A 17,883-nucleotide genomic window follows, 5' to 3' on the forward strand; every position below is an offset into this window, starting at 1 on the left:
GATATAGTGGATCTTCTGTAAATGATAGCTTTTATTATTATGACAGGGATGCCCTTCATGGTCTATTGAGTTATGTATATACACAATACACACACTCTTTCTTGCGCATGTGCTCTCTCATGCTCTCTCTCTTTCTCTCTTTCTCTCTCTCTCTCTCTCTCTCTCTCACACACACATACACACTATATATATATATTTGTTTCAGACTAATCAGTTTTGGACTAGAATTCTTGTGCTTACTATAGTTTAACTTGAAATGATCAGTGTGCTTGGATATATAGAGCCTTATATCATAGGATTTACAGGCTTGTTAGCATCTAGTCACTCGTATTTCATGCACAACTCTAGGTGAAAAGACCTGGCAACATGTAATGTTCATGAATATTTTTGTGAAATTTCTGCAGCATTTCCTTTGGTGAACTCATATTTTATGTGTGTTCCAAAACAATGAAGCTTAGCAAATATAAGAGTACATTTTGCACACTGGTCTTTATTTACAAATGAATAGTATTGAGTCACCCAGTGGGGAGACCCATAGTCTATTTCCTTTCCCCTTTTTATTGACTGTGTGGCACACAAACACTAGTGGTATAGTACATCTGAGTTTCAAAGTGCAGATTGAAACCATGTGGTTTTTTTTTTTTTTTTTAAGCCTTTTATGGGGATTATGTTTTTGACCTTGACCTTATAAATTACACATTACTGTGTGCCCAACCTTTATGCACTGGATGATCTTCACATTTAAAGGTGAGGAAACCAAGATTTGTAGAAATTAAGTATCTTATTCACTTTATAAATGAGTAATTCATGTATGACTTCAGAGTTCATGCTTTTTACCACGAAACCATGCTATATGTTAGTTCCAAACTGAAGCTCTTGTGAACTTTGGGTGGATGTATTGAAGTTGGGGTGTGGCAGATGTCTATACTTTTTCCTTTGTTCTGTATAATGAGCTTTAGGCTGCCATCTGCTATTCTTGAGTGCATAGTCACTTTTAGAGGGTGTGTTGTGCTCATACGTAAACATTCGTGCAAAGATCCACTGCTTACAGAATCATTTGCCATCTGCCTGACCCTAGAAAAGAGGGCTGGTGGCAGCCAAGACAGAGTGCCATGGCAGAGTTGTCTTTAGGAGAAAATATGTTATCTGCTTTTAGAGAGCAGTGCTCTAAACAAATACAAGCCAACAGATGGATCTTCAGTTTTGTTCAATTAATTTCTTTAATTATTAAACATTAAGTGAATTATGACATTAAATGAGAATGCCAGGGGAGGGCAAATGACCACAATTTTATTCAGGGGCACCAGGCAGCATCTGCCGATACTGGGTGATTCTATCATCTGCTTCTGCCCTCATCTTACATAAAATATTCAGATGAGGGACTCCATGAGGAAACATGCATTTTTCAGTTTCTTTTGCAGTAAACTTTTAATTTTAGCTGAGAAACATGGAATTATGTGATCTGGTATTGATAAAAGAGTTTACTTGCTAGTTTCATTTAGAGCTAATAACTGTTTTGGGCTTTATAAATGGTTTTGATGTTGAGGGAAGGGAAGCAATAGAATCAGCTGAAACACGGTCATGATGCCCAAACTAATCAGATCATCTGTGTGTCTTCACGTATGGCTGAATGAAGGATTCAGACAAGTACAAGTGTTTCTGGATTTTTTTTTCCCTAACTAGGCTTAGTTTATAGGCCAGAGAAAGATTCTGTTGCTATTCCATTATTTTGAGCCAGTAGTTGAAAAGTCTTTCTGTCATTAATGGAAAAAATGACAAAATCATACAGTGCATCTAAAATTTTTCATTAAAGTTGTCTTTTATTAAAGGCTCATTTCTTGTGTCTTTGTGTAATTGAACTTAAAATATTTTTAAAAATTTTGAAACAGTTACAGATTGGCAGGAAGTTGCAAAGATAGTTACAGAGAAGGTCTGTTTAATTGAACTTTAGCACAAGTGATATGCTTTTCTCTCTAGTTTTTGAAGATTTTAAACTTACGGAGAAACCATCTAAGATAAAAGATGCTCGATGTTGGGTCTTTGAAACTTCTTTTGAACTAGTTTTCTGAATGACTCCAGGTACAGCTGGAATAATGGCTGAAGTCTGGGTGGCACTGGTTAAGACTGTGACTATGTCCTAAACATGAAGTGGTTTCTCCGGAAGCCAGAAGCACCATTGGAAGAGGAAGGATGCTGTAAATTTCTCTAATCACTACAGATTGGGCATTTTGAGCCTCTGAGCTTCCTAAAGGTGCCTCTGGTTTTGTAAATGGTCCTAGTAAACCCAGAAGCTACAATTGTCAAAGTAACAGGTGGTGGTGGTAGCTGGAAGCCAGCTTGGCAGCCAGCCAGCTCTACAGATAGCCAAGGTTGCTCAACCTTCACAAGGTCCTGCAGACCAAACTGGGGGTGGGGGATCAGCCCCACACAGATATTTGATCCTTTTTTTTTTTTAAACAATCATTTGAAATCATTTGCTTTGTGATCCTCTTTCATACCTATTTGATTTAACCATATGAAATTGTCATTTCTGTGGGTTAAAAAAATGGTAAAATGTTGGAAGTTCAATATGATTCAGCCTAATGCTTTCTCCTGTCATGTTGAAAATTCTTATGAATGTGGAATAGCATATATTCAAGGAGACATTGGCTCTGCCTCTTTCTTTATGGAGGAAATTTAGCATACACCATTTTAAGTAGATTAATTTAATTTTCTTAACAATCATAAGTTAGGTCCTAGTATTTTCCCCCCTTTTAAGGTCACAGGTAGTAAGTGGTGGAGTTGGGTTCACACCCAAGCAGTCTAATTATGGGGCTGCACTTCTTCTCAGCATTTTGGCTCCACCTCTCTAGTCGTGCTTATGAAAGTCCTGGGTGTCTGGCAGCTAATGGGCATTGATGTAGGTGTTTCTTTTTGATTTCATGGGAAAAAGAACTTAATTTTCCCATAAAAATGAATGAATTTTTCTATAATATAAGAATTTTGGAGCCTTAACAAGGATTCTCTTGCAGTCTTTGGGCTTGTAGAATTGAGGGTAAGAAGAGAGACTTGTTGGCCCTAATAATGAAAGTATAGATGGTTATTGCCTGAGAAGAGGAGGGTGAGTGTTTATTCGTCCATTCTAACCATGAAATCCTGTGGTTCTCTAATAAACCTCTGCCTCTCATCTGTGTTGCTTAATCTGGGTGATCTTGAGCATGGAAGGAAAGGAAGTGCTGCAGTGATGAGGGAGTTTTCTTTGGAAATTGCTTATTGGCCTCTCACTTGCCGAGTCCCATATTGATATTGGTGAGTGAGGCCGGGTTCCAGACTAGGTTCCCTGGAAGCTTTGTGAAGCAGGAAATGGAAGGGTGTGTCCTTGGATCATTTGTTTCTAGAGCAGCGTCCTAGGTATTGAGACATATACAGATCTGTTCTAAGACAGTCCTTCTGGATCCTGTCAGGTCACACTGCAGCCTTGCCTGATTTATTTGTACGTCAGTTATGTCTCTGACATCCATTGGACAAAAGTGCAGTCCCGTTCCAGGGACTTTCCCTCTCCTCTCTTAGCATCAGAGATGACCCATGATGGTTGTAGGTAATTCTGTCAGCAGTGTCTCAGGCATTCTGTGTCATCAGGAAAGGCTGGACAAACAGCAAGTGACTGCCAGAGACCCAGGTGACTCTCCATTCAGGCTGAGTAGGAGGAAAGGACAGGTTGTTGGAGACTTGGCTCAAAGTGAAATATGCTCAGTTTTTCTGTTTGTAGCCTCTCACGGGCAGAGGACGGAAGAGGTCAGAAAACTATTTTGAAGTATTTTTCAACACCTTCGAAGTCTGGTGCTTTACTTTGGTTAGTGTCTGTGTGGTTAAAAACCAGTTAGATTTGTTTGGTGATGTCATCCCCAAAGATGTCAGCTGCATCTGCATTACCATTTCTAGAGGACAGTCAAGGGAAGAGCTCCCTCATTCCTGTGTTAGAGAAAGTAGGGAGGGGAGTGTGCATGTCCTCATGGCTAGGATTGGATTGGTCTGTAAGTAAGCTGGTTTCATAAGTTGAACATGAATCTTCCTGCAGAATGCTATGGCCTTGGGAACTCTGGATGGTCCTGCTGGTAGACATTTATTCATCCATTTAGTACCTACTCTGTTAGAAGCCTTGACTATGAGAAATAACACTGAATAATGCATAGTCTCAGACCTTGGTGTGGTCTTGTGGGTGCTATTTATAAAGCAAAGCAAGCTAAGGTTGTAATTCCTGTGTTTAACAAAGTCCTATGGGAGCACAGAGAAGAGATTGGCTACATTTGTCTGGGAAAGTCAGGAAGACTTCACAGGATGAGTCATTTGAGCTGAATTTTAGAGAATGAGAATTCTTCAGGTCCAATAGGTGAGAGAACTTTCAGAAAAATCTGAGGAGGACAGAGCCTTGAGAACAGTCAGTTGAGGGAGCAGTCATAGAGGTCCATGACCTGAGGTCCCTACCCATCTTGTTTTGTTACTGGAATGCCAGCCTTTCCCTTTCATGTGTTTTTCTTCATTTTTCTATGGATTCGTCATGATGAGTCATTGTAGCTTCTGTTCACAGTGATGCCAGGTACTGCTGGTGAGAAAAGGACCCAGCTTTTCACTACCTGAACCTTGGTTGTGGCCACCCTTTCCCATCACGTTCCCTTTCTCAGAAACAGCCTCATATGCTGTGCCTTTATGTCATTTATTGAGCATGTTTCTCAGGACCAGATTGGAGGCTATTTGAGTGTTGCCTCTTGGGATCTCACTGAAGCTCTTCCTCACTGATCTCAGTTGGCGACTAGAACCCAGGCTGCTTTGGGTCCTTTCCATTTCTCCATGTGTTTTCTGGCTGCCTGAGATACCTCTGTCCTTCCTGGGTTTGGGCCAGCATTTATCTTTCCTTCTGTGTAGGACTCCTACTAGTGTCTGCATCACTCTGTGCCAACTTCCTGGTTCCAGAGGTAGATCTGAGTAGGTCCTTTGCCCTATATCTCATTTAGTGTACTTGCATTACTCGAGTCTTCCATATTTATACAGTAATTGTATACTCTTAGTGTCTGAAAATCCTAAAGGCCAGAGCTGTCTTGAATGATTCAAAGTTAGTCACTTCATTCAAAGAATGAAACAAAGTGAGTCTAAGGCAAACTAAGAATTCTTTGAAAGCAAAAATTTTGTTCAAAGCAGCATATTTGATGAAGCAAACAGATTGATTTTTGTGCTAGAAATATACTACTCTCTTTTTTATACTTTCCATCTTGCTGTGTGGTCAGAGACATGAGGCTCCTTTGGAGTGAATTCTGGTCACACAGTTTTGTTGAGGCCATCACTGTGATAGGGCAGTGCAAGAACAAAGTCTGTCCAGTGTGTCCTGGAATTCCTATTGACGAGTGAGCATAGCTCAGCACGTTGCCTGCACAGATCACGAAGGGAGGAGGGAGGCGAGAGGTAAGTATCATGCTGGGACACTGTGAAGACAACATGTGAAGAGCCTTTTGGAATCTTCTTTTAGGCAGTGTTGTGCAAGTCCCTCTGAAGTTTCCTCATTTCCCCTGGGATCGTGTATAGAGAGTGGTACGTCACTCATATGTGAAGATTACTCAGGCCCTGAAAAATGCTGCACTCGCAAACAGTTTTGCTGAGCCTGAGATTGGTCAGTTCTAATGTTTGGATAGTGGCCACGGTTATTAAAAATAGCTTCACAAGTCCAGGAATCTAGGAATTTACAAGTTCAAAGCAGAGTGGTGGGAGCCTTATGTTCTCCCTCTTCCCAGGCAAGGGAAGTGTTTTACTAGCTGCAGAACTTTCAGTAAAACTGAACTTCTTTACACTTGAGTTTACTCATTTGTAAAGTGGGGATAATAGTGGTACCCACCTTATGTTATGGTTCATGATTAAATGAGTAAGTATAGGTAAAAGGCTTGGTATGATGCCTGATACATATAGCTAATACTGATGTAGTGTTTACTTCTTTATTTTCCTTATTTTTTCTTTCTTTTGTTTTTTAGAGATTTATGTAGAGAGAGAGGGTGAGTGGGGGGAGGGGCAGAGGGAGAGGAAGAAAAAGAATCTCAAGCCGACTTCCAGCTGAGCATGGAGCCTGATGCAGGGCTTGATCCCATGACCCTGAGATCATGACCTGAGCTGAAATCAAGAGTTAGCCACTTAACAAACTGAGCCAACTGGGTGCCCTGTTATTCTTTCTTATTTGAGATTTCCCTGAGATTTTGTACTCATGGAAAAAATAAAACTTCTCCTGTGGCTTTAGGTTCCATCAGCAGGGGCTTAAGACTTCTTCCTGGCTTGAGGAAGAACCTTTGGTTTGTGGTAGTTTTCTCCATTCCCTTCCCAGTGTTGCAGGGGAGAGAGTGGTACAGAATCAGAAGTCAGTGGGGAGGAGAGGTGTGTAGTCGCTAGGCAGAGCCACCAGCAATAGCTACTTCCTGCCTCATAGTTGGCTGTCAGGATTATTTGATGATGGAACTGATGATTTTTCCATTTTGCCAATTTAAAAGCCATAATAGCATTAATGTTAGGAGAAGTTGAACAGGACACTCTAGACTATTTTTGCAGGCCTTCTGTAAATTTAAAATTAATCCAAAATAAAAACTTTTTAAACATCAAGGGGAATGAGGAGTTGCTCGTGCTTATGGAGTTTCAGTCATGCAAGGTGAAAACAACAATGTGTATATGGTGAACAAAACCATAATGTGCCCTTAAAAGTTGTTATGAGCGTAAATTCGTGTTAGGTGTTTTTACCACAGTAAGAAAAAGAAAAAAATTAAAAGCTCCAGTGACAAAACTGGCAAGCAGCACCATGCTGGCACATTAGTAGATGCTTAAGAAATGCTTCTGTTGGATACAAGAGTGAGTGAGTGAGCTCGCTTTGAACCCGACCCTGACACTTCCTAGATAGGTAGCCTTCTGCTAAATTATTTCTTTTATGAACCTGCTTATTTATAAAGTACAGTAATATCTACCTCAGAGTTGGTGTGAGCATTAAATGAGATGAAAGAACCTTATCAGAGGATCCAGTGTATAGTAAGTACTCTAAAATATGGGTGGTATTAATGATAAGATAGATATATTCTTGTTTGGATATCCCATATTAAAAAATCTCTCCATTTTTTTGTACATTGAGGTTGCTTTCAAGTTTCTGCTTTTGTAAACAATACTGTGATTATTAATAGCTTTATAGTAAAATTTCTGTGTGCATAAATTATGTTTTCTTAGAATATATTTCAGAGAGTCACATGGTTCCTATTTTTTAGGTATCTTATTCCATTATCAGACTGCTTCCAGATAGTTTGTAACAATTTGCCATTCTCCACAGCAGTACAAAGAACAGATTTTTGATAGGCAGAGATGAGGGGACAGGGAGGTGGGCCCTGTACAAAAGGGGTACTCTTTTCATAGTTAGAAGTTAAGGGCCCCTCTGAATGTTGGCCTGAGCCCTCAGGGCACAGGAAGTCAGGCTTATGCCAAATAGCTGAGTGTTGATCACATGGTTAAGGTGAGCTGAATGGCCCTCATCCTGTGAGTGGGGGAGGTGGGAATGTGATGACTGGCATGCAGGGTGGACAGCTGCCCCAGGTGTATAGAACCTTACTGTTGACAGATCAGGGAAGATTTTGCTTGGGCCCTCCCTCCTCATGGAGGTTTTAGTGTTGGTTAGTAGGGCAGCCAGGTAATACAGACCTAGAACTTGCCTTCCCCTATGAATATTAGAGCTTGAAGAGGACTTTGATGGTGTCTGGTATGGTGGTTTTTGACTCTTTGGAAGCCAGGGAACTCATTTCAAATTTATTTATTTATTTATTTATTTTTAATTTTTTTTAAAAAAATTTTTATTTATTTATGATAGTCTCAGAGAGAGAGAGAGAGATTGAGAGGCGCAGAGACACAGGCAGAGGGAGAAGCAGGCTCCATGCACTGGGAGCCAGATGTGGGATTCGATCCCGGGTCTCCAGGATCACGCCCTGGGCCAAAGACAGGCGCTAAACCGCTGCGCCACCCAGGGATCCCTCATTTCAAATTTAATCCCACATGGAACCTCAGTGTACTGAAGAGACTAATTTTATAAATTCAGACGTAGCATATCATAACTTATCAATATCATAATAATTATAAAGTTAAGAGAACAGGGAATCTGATCATGGGCACTGAATTTTGAGTTGGGTTCAGAGTGGCAGTCCCAATCATCTTCCAGTTTTATTACCTAACTTCTGAATTTAGTTTTGGTTGCAGTATGGAAAAACCTGATTCACATGAATAAGTAATTGTAGATAGTTTATTAATAACTTACCTTGCAGCTTCAGGATACTTTAAATTGACCCAGAAACCTGAAAGAAGAATAGGGGGAACTTTTATCACAAAGTGGAATCACAGCTATTTAACAAATGCTTCTTTATTAAATAGTGCAAGACTGATGATAACGTATGCTCACACTTTTTATTTCAGTGCAACCTGTTATGAATTTATTTGTTATTGCATTATTGACTGTTTCTCTGTGAGTATGAGTCCAGCAGATGTGCCTGAGATTTGCCTGGCATTCAGTTGAGCAGGCTGCAAGTATGCTGTAGTAGTATACTTAAGGCTTGAGCACTTTTATGGGAGCAGACAAGTGTAGGTCTGAGTAAAGAAGAGAGTTCCTGAGGTGCCTGGATGGCTCAGTTGGTTAAGTGTCTGACTCTTGGTTTTTGGCTCAGGTAATGATCTCAAGAGTCGTGAGATCGAGCTCTGAGTCAGGCTCTGTGCTCAGTGCAGAGTCTGCTTAGGGTTCTCTCTCCTGCCTCCCCCTCATCCCCCCACCTCAGACTCACTCTCTCAAATAAATAATAAAATCTTAAAAAAGAAAAAAGAGTTCTAGCTTCCTTCAGAATTAGTAACAGTTATAAGATGTTTAAATATAAGCTCAGGATTGATAAGACAGGCTTTATTCTGAGGTCTGCAGAATATCACATTGACAATCTTCAAGGAGTTAAAATTTGCTATAAAAAATTGTGGGGGTTTATTATAATTTCAAAAATTGTTAAAATATAGCTGAAAAGTGAAATTTGAATATATTTTCCCCCGAGAATTTTATACCATTCAGAACATTTGGGTTACTTAGAACATAGCTTGAAAATTCTTGTCTGTATTATAGTACAGCTCACTCATTTGTAAAATGGTAAAATTGAAGCCTAAAGAGGGGAAGTGACTTTCCAAAGGTCACTCTGCAAGTTACTGGGAAAGCTGAGAAGTGGGATCCTTGGGTCTCTAGATGCTTCTCTATGTGATTTTTCTCTGCTGAACGGTTAGGACTTCCCAAGGGGGCAGGAAGCCAGGAAACTGAACTGGCCTCCTCCCTCATGTGTTGTGCATGTGTATAGGCACATGCATGCACTCCTATGTGCCCACTCACATACTAGACACCATGAGAGTTAGCTTCAGGTAAGAGGGTGAAGTGTGTGAAGTGTGGGGTCCTTGCTGTGAATCTTTCTCATCACCTTTTGCCATAAGAAAACTTAACCTCAGGACTCCACTTTCAGGCTTCTCTGCTCTGACAAGTAATAGTAGCTAATCTGATAAACTTGTCTGACTTAAAAGGTGGGAGTGAATTGATTGGCTGGCTGCCCCTCTCTGTTTTTGTATTCTCACGAGCATCTCATGGAACACAGTGCTTTCACCCTGACTGACAGTTTCAGAGGCACTGAGGGGGTGGGAGGGTGTTCTTAATAGTGTCTTGTGTGGCCCTTAAAATTCCATGGTGCAGACCCCCAGCCTTAAGAACTAAAACTGGCCCTCCCCAGGGCTGCTGCTGATCTGTTGCTTTCGTGAGAAATAGAAAACATCCCTGCACCGGGAGCAAGGCAGTGGGACTTAAGCCATCACTCTTTCCCTCCTGTTGGGCACTCTTCACAGGATTGCAGTCCTGATCCTGCCTGTTGTCTTCTAGCCAAATACAGTGACTTTATTGTTTTGCCATATACAGAGAACATACAGATTTGCTCAGTGTAGGTGCTTACTAGATGTTTTGGGTGACAGTAATTCAGAATTGACCAAATACAGAAAAATGGCACCTTGCAGGCTGATACTTGCCCTCATAGCAGCAGTGGCCATCCAGCATTAACTTAAGGATTCTATGGTTCATGCAGTTATTAATTCAACAACAGATACTACTTGAGCACTTACTATGTAGAAGCAGGCAAGGTACCAACAGATATTTATTTAGCATTCATTATATTCCAGGCTCTGGCTGGTAAAGAAGATACAATACTGAGAAAGACATGATTCTTTCCCTCATCTCTAGTCAGGGCATCGGACCCCAAACAAATACACAGACTAAGTTACTACAAATGACAGAATTCTAGGTTGTGATAAATGCTCTAAGGGAAATAAACAAGGGTGTGGTAAGGGGATGGGTAAGAGTGGGAGAGGGGAGAAGAGGGTGCTGGAGGCAGGGCCTAGATGACCAGGATCTTCTTGAACTAGGTTGTTAGGGAGCATCCCTCTGAGACAAGCACGTCATCAGACCCAAAGAATGGTAAGGAGCTGGTGTGCAAAGAGTGGTCAAGGCAGCTTGGACAAAGGTGGCTACTAGTTTGGTATATTTGAGGCCCTCAGAGTATGAACTTGGAGCATAGTATGAGGCAAGGTTGGAGGCAGCACTAACAGTTGAGAATGCTTCCTCTGTATGCTATGTGCCAGGCATGTGCTGAGTGCTTCCCACATGTTAACTTTTTAAATGCTGAGAACAGTCCTGTTAAGTATTATTATCCTTGTTTTATACACGAGGAACCGAGGCACAGAGGTAAATAACTTACCCAAGATTTCACAGCTGGTAAATGGAAGAGCAGAGATCCAAACAAATGCAGTCTGATTCCACACTGTGCTGGTATCCACTATGGTGTAATGACAGTGGAAGCTGAATAATGCCAGGTCTCAGTTTCCTCATCACTGAAATTGGAGCTAATATGTAGATTAAAGGAGATAATGTCTGTAGAATGACTGGCACAGTGGTAGGCACTCATTAAGTGGATTTCTGGCTGATGGTGGTGGTGGTGGTGGTGGTAGTGTTTGTATTGGTAGGGGGTTGGGAGGAAACAAGGAACTAAAGCTCTAGGGAGGAGACGTGTATACTGTCTGCTGTGATGCAGAAGAATGCCATGAAGTCTGAAGTAGGGTCAGTTCCTTCCACCTAGAGAAGGTGGACAGACTTTGGGCTTAAGGGAGGGCAACCTTGCCGTAGACCTTGAAAGATAGGCAGGATTCACATACACAGGGCAGGCAGGAGGGGCATCTCCTCTAAGCTACCTGTGGACTGAGCAAATATCTAGCACTTGCTTAGAGGCTTGGAAAGTCAAACATGGGACAATAGCACTGGCCCTCCTGAGGAGAGAAGAGGATCTAGCTATTGGCCGAGTGTTGAAAGGTTGGAGCCAGCACTCAGCAGGGCTTGATGCCATCCTGAAGCTTTGGGTCTTTATATAACAGGGAATGTGGTGTCCTGGTGTCCAAAGCTTGGTTTAAAAATCTAATTTGGGACTCCTCCCAAATCTTAGATTGGCCTCTGGCTGAGTCCATGAGAGAGGGGAATTTTTTGTTTTGGCTTTTGACATTCTGTCTGGCTGTCCACCTAGAGGTGCCTGCCCACCTCCTGGGTCCACGCAGAGAAATACCACTCTAGTAGGAAGCTTTATTACCCCACTCCTCCAGACAGATCTCATAGGTGGTTGCAGAGAGATAACTAGCACAGGCTTTGGAGCTGGATAGCCGAGCTAGAATTTGGGCTTTGATTCTAGCTTTTGGGCTTTTGATTCTAGCTTTTGATATTGGGCTTTGTATTGGTACAGGCCTCATTCAGTTTCCTGTGAAGTAGAGATTTATACCACCTTATATTGTATGAGGGTCAAACAAGCATTTAGTAGTAGGTACCTGAAGCACATTGCAAGGGCTTAGATGATAGTGAAAGTTACTAGATTGAATGGTGTAGAAGGCTCTAAATACCCACAGGAAGCTTTTTTTTTTTGAGGCTGCTATTTGCTTTCTCCCATATTTCTGAGGTTAGAAAACCTAAAGAGTTGGCAGGACTTGTTGGAGCCATGTTGAGATGGATTTTAAAGCCATTCCCAGGCTCAGTGGGACATCATGCCCCAATGTGTGTTTGCTGTCCTAGTCTTAGGCTATCATTTTGGGGCAGAAACAATAGCATCATTTAAAGCATTTCTGATTATGAGTGAAATGTCAGCAGTTTTACATTCCAGTCCAGTAGATGCCATCTTCCTATTGACTGAAAATATTGACTCTGCTTTTCTGCTACCCACAAACAAATTTTTAGAAGAAATACTACACAATTCCTCAGACTGACTGAGCACCTGCTTAGGAACCAAGCATTGTTCTAAGGTCCACACAGAAAACACAAAGACGACAAGACTTCCGCTTGGCTGAAAGCAGCACCCTTCATCACAGCTGGTTCAGTGACTTTTGGGAGATTTTGTTGGTTGATGGTGGGGTAGGTACCTTTGGCATTTAGAGGGAATGATCAGGAATTATAATTATCCTTTAATGTGCATAGGGTCAGTCTTGTGCAAAGAAGAATTTTTCAATAGCTTCTCCAGACATTCTTTAGGGGAAGAACCGGCTTCTCATTTTATGAGCCTAGACCCTAATCTTATTTTACATTAAGTAATTTTTGCATTGTTCTGACATCACCTGAATTTTCTAGAAATGCAGCTGCTATATAAACTGATATATTGTACTATAGAAAGATACCATTTTATTTTGCTTAGAACTTTACCAAAAGCTGCTCACCATTTTTATAAATCATGTTACCAATATTGAGGTGCTTCTATTTGTGTAATCAAGAAGAACTTGCCAGTATCTGTCTGTATTTGTAGTTACTGCACTCCTAGCTTTTCTGCTGTTGGTACAAGTGTTAGACTACTTCATTATGTCTTCTAGTGTATGTAGGACAGGTATTACATATTGAAATTGAGTCTTATAAATTTCTTTAAGTTGTCCTTTATTTATAGTTTGGACATCATGTTGATTATTTTGATGTTTTGCATGTGAATAGTTTATATTTCTGATTTTTACTTCAGAGTAGTAAGGGGAGCAATACAAAATATGTGTTTAAAAAAAGGTGGAGGAGAATGGTGCACTGGTTTCCTATCAATTATGCCTGATAACGTGCAGAGAAGTCTCTAGGGAGAATTAAACCTCCAGTTTAAGTTGTAGTATGTGTAGCCTTGATTCCAAATTCATTTGCATAAAGAGTTGTTTTTAGCTGATGGTTTTGCAGTTCTAGAAAATGGGTCTATCTGAGTGGATGTGAAGTGGTTACAGTGGTTTCGTCCCCAGCACCCTGGGCCTGAGAATCTTAGTTGGAGGGATTCTAACTTGTGTTCTAGTCACCACAGTCAGCAAATGGGAGTGTCCCCATGTGAGCTGAACCAAAGTGGTTTTAGAGAGGGGTCAGAATGCTCATTTCAAATGTTAATGTTATCTGTTCAAGGGTGATTTTGACCTTTTGAAGCTTTCTTAATTCTAATTAAATGGCATTGTGTAATCTCTGTGGTCTCAGTGTAGTTTATAATCAGCGAGAATAATGAAAAGGGTAATGAGACTGTAAGTTCTGGAAAGAGTTCTCTTTCCCTGAAGGTCTTAAATGAATAGGTGTCAGGACTGGCCTAGTAGCAACTCTGGAAAAATAATAAAATGTTTAATTAAGTGCTGATTATGTTATGTTATGTGTCAGTCATTTTAGGCCAGAGTTGATGGAGATAGGTAGTGGAGGAGGAGGTTGCATCAGAGCAGACCCCAGAGGGAGGAGAGTGGAGTATAAAAAAGCTGTAATTGTTTCCTCCCTTGAATTTCCATGCTGTTATTACCCCAGCAATGGCATTGCCTTGTATTCTGAATTTACATTCATAGAAATTAACGGATTTTTTTAAATTTAGCACCTAATGTATGATTTCCTTTGTGCTTGGTTTTTGACAACAGTTAGATGAGAGGGAATTGGTATTACTTACAGATGCAGAAACCTGAGTTCAGAAACTCATAGCTCCTAAGTGGTAGGACCAGGATGGAAACTCCAGTTTGAGTGATGCCAGAACTCTCTCCTTAAGGCTTTTCCATATCTTTGCTGTGGAGATGGTGGTCATGATTAGCTTGTTTACTCACCATTTTCTACCCAGATTATAAAGCAGATTTCATTTGGCCCAAGTATGGTGATTTAAGTTTTCAACATGTTATCTATGATTGTATTTAAATTAGGTATGGTTAGAAAGTTCCAGCCCAGTTAGTAATTTAGCAACTTACAGCATTTGACTAGCATGGTTAACCAAAAACCTAAATCATATTAAATGTTTGAAGTGGCAAACAGTAAGGGAGATTTTTATATTGTGACTAGTCTGCTTTTTAAAAATGTGTTTGTAAACGGAGAAGCCTAGGTGATCAGTATTTATATAGTGATGTTTGATGGGCTTTGGAAATTCCCTCATTGTGATTTCTTAAAAACTTGGCTGAATAAACTGATAGGGGATTCCAGCCTTGTATAATTAAAGGTAAGAATACAGAGTGAGTTGGAACGGTCGCTAGGCCTGATTCTCATTTGGGCTCCATTACTTCTTTGCTCTTTTTGGAAGTAGATGGAATTCACTCACCACTGGTGAGGTTAGGGATTAGGACAAATGAGGGGTAGTAGCTTTTTTATATGCTGGCCTTTTTTTAGTTGACCCTTTCTTAGAAGTGATAACTGTAGTAACTCACAGTTCAAGGGAACTAAAGAAAGGGAGAAGGAAGTTTAAAAATAATTTGGTCTACAGTGTTTATGAAAGATTGAACTACTCGCATAAGTAAATTTATGAAACATTGAACTGTTCCCATAAGTAAAATCATAAGAGTTTCTAACAGGTTTTATTTCAATCAGTTGTTTTCTTGCCCCCAATCACAAAGCAGTTTGGTGAGAAGAGCCAGCTTTTGGATGACCTGTGTGCAAATCCCAGCTCCATCACTTGCTGGCTGGATACCCTTGGGCAAGCCACTTAAATTCTCTGAATGCACATTTCTTCCATATTGAAACAGGTAACATCTGCTATATAAGCACTCTAGTCACAGGGAATCAGCTAACTTAGTAGATGTCGAAGTGCTTTGTAAACTTAAAAAAGCCACGTAAGCCTAAGGATAATTGTTGTTACGGTTTCAAGTATCAAAAGTAGCTGTGCATAGAGAGGTGAGGGAAGTTATATTTTGGGCATCTGAATCGGGGAGGGGGGGGGCCTGTATTCCAAAGCCTAGAAATCCTCACTGGAGTTTTTTTCTTAATGCAATAGTCCTGTGGTAATTTTTGGAGTATGTCCAAAAGCACATGCTATACTTATTAAAGGGTTTTGGCACTCTAATGTGGGATTACTGGCACCGGAAGATGAAATGATAAAGGAACATCACAATATATTCAGCTGTGTGAGTCATGCACATTTATGAGTTACTTTAAAAAATGGAATCAGAACAGAAATGGGCATGGATTCAACTTATTTTCCTTGGCTTTAGCAGTTTTCAGGTTAAAAGTCACTGCATTTAGCTGTCTTAAAGCACAGCTTTTATAAAAAATGTATAGAACTTAAACTCTGGTGAAAGCACCTGAATTGGAAACTCTTTCATTTTCCTACGGATAGGATAGGAAAGTTTTACATTGTACATGTCTCTGTGTATTGCTTTGACTCTCACTGAATCAGAAAGTGGGAATATATGATACCTGCAACCCAGTTGGCTGTCAGAGAGCTTTATGCTTAAGATTTTTGCTCAATTCAGTTAACCAGGAATGATTACAATGACTTTTCTCTTTCCATAGGGGCTACTTTTCCATTAATGAGTTTGGTCATATTTGTCACTTTTCTTAGAGCTTTTTTCTTTGGATTCCACTTATTATCAGCAAACATTTGAGTTTTTATTCTGTGTCAGACCCCTGACACAGGTAGGTGCTACGAGTGGGAAGGCATTGAGTCATAGAAGGAAGGACCTCCTCTAAGAACTTGACTTTTTCTGGAGGATCTAGTGTGCCAATCAGGCCCCACTCACATTTGGCTCAAGGCCACCATTGTGTCTTGTAATAGAGAATGGAAGACTGAAAGAAACAATCATTAGCACAAGTAATGATTTTTAAAATACATTTCTGTTTTCAACCTAGCTAAGGAGATGTACATGACTAGTAAATAATGACACAAACTGGCAATAAAAGTCGAGGGGATTGTTGCATAGTCAGGGCTTCAGAAGATTGCTGCCATTCAAGATGGTCTTCAAAGAAGCTCAGGATTTGGATTACTACAGAAGATGAGGTAGGTAATTGATAATTAGTATCTAATAAAGATCTCTCATTGTATTAAGAGCTTTAAATATATTAGCTCATTTAATTCATTGGGGGAGGGAATTTTTTAAATTGAAAAATATATTAAACATATGGAAGAAAAAAAAACATATGGAAGAGTCTATAAAACATGTGTGTAGTCAGTAAAAATACCAACATAGTCACCATTCAGATAAGAAGTAGAACATTAGGGGCGACTGAGTGGTTCAGTCAGTTAAGTGTCTGCCTTCAGCCCAGGTCATGATCCCAGGGTCCTGGGATCGAGTCCTACATTGGGCTCCCTGCTCAGTGAGGAGTCTGCTTTTCCCTCTTCCTCTCCCTTTGCTTGTGTGTTCTCTCTCTCTTAAAATAAATAAAATCTTAAAAAAGAAGAGAAGTAGAAAATTACCAGTATTTTTGAAATCGCCAAGTATCTCTCCTCATTGCACTCCTCTCAGAGGTACCAACCAGTCTGACCTCTATATTAATCAATCCCTTCCTTTCATTGTAGATGTCCCTAAAGCAAGCACAAACCCAGGTGTATAAGGAAAGGACAGTGTTGCCATCGTTCTCAAGAGAGCTTAATAGGTCCTAATTTGAATTCTTTATCCCCTGGATTGGAACAAAAGCACTGGGTCAAGTCTGGATTTGGAGTTGGGAGCTTGCAGGGCCTTTTGGAAAAGTCACTGGTGAAGGTTGTAAGAGAGTTGTGGGAAATGGGATGTTTGGAGGACTGCAGTGGTCCAGCTGTTGGGAGCCTGAAAATAGTACCATAGTCACAAGGAGTGGACTGCTCCATATTTTATTTTCACTTTTAAGCTCAACCTAGCTTACGTCTAGCTCTCAGGGGCAGGTCACAGCAGGATACTTCTGTGCAGTGAAATAGTCTACTGATTCAGACATCAGGACGCTGAGGAAAGAATAGGAACTTTATCAGTGTATGATTAAGCAAAGCCAAATTTAGTTAGGGATCTGGCATTCTGTCCCCTGATGCGGTCTTTGAGAATCTTAATGATGAAAGCCCTAAGCCTATCGATCCTTTGTGTCTCACTGCCCAAGTGTGGATGGGTTGTTCTCAAAGACTGGCTGCAGCTCTCATCCTGAGATCTATATTCTGTCCTCCTAGGAATTGTTTTTGCCCCTCTGTGTTTAATCTTTATTTATTGTTTTGGAGCTTCTCTTTTACTCACTCTTTGAGGGTACATAACAGGTAAGTTTTTTAAGATCTTGAATATCTAAATATGCCATTATTCTCCCTTCACACTTTATTGATAATTTGGTGGGTTATAGATTTTGGGGTTGGTATTGTTTCCCCTTGAGAATTTTGAAGGCATTTGTCAGTTCTCTCCTTGCTTCATGCAGCTCTTAAAAAGCTACCCAATTATTAAAAAAAATCAATTTTTGATCTTTTGGATTTGGCTTTTTATATTCTCTTTTGGATTCATGTAGACCCTTCTTTTGTTTTTCCATTGTTCCCATTGTAATACTCACAACAGGTCTCCTCATCCGTGTATTTTGGGACCTTTTTTTAAATGATCTTATGATGGTTTTCTTCCTCCACTTTTTTTCTG

At 40.4% G+C, this 17,883-nt stretch overlaps 1 long non-coding RNA gene across 1 annotated transcript in view; it reads right to left on the reverse strand.

Moving 5' to 3' along the window:
- Positions 1–17,883, reverse strand: part of LOC112647173 (uncharacterized) — a 42,990-nt gene that overhangs the window by 6,441 nt on the left and 18,666 nt on the right. The window contains exons 3-5 of the long non-coding RNA XR_004816259.2: positions 14,001–14,113; positions 10,794–10,938; positions 8,294–8,330 (exon numbers count right to left, since the gene is read on the reverse strand). This is a non-coding gene — a long non-coding RNA (uncharacterized LOC112647173). The remainder of the gene's footprint in view (positions 1–8,293; positions 8,331–10,793; positions 10,939–14,000; positions 14,114–17,883) is intronic.

This window comes from Canis lupus, chromosome 5 (genome assembly GCF_003254725.2).
Source record: "Canis lupus dingo isolate Sandy chromosome 5, ASM325472v2, whole genome shotgun sequence".
Classification (NCBI taxonomy): Eukaryota; Metazoa; Chordata; class Mammalia; order Carnivora; family Canidae; genus Canis; species Canis lupus.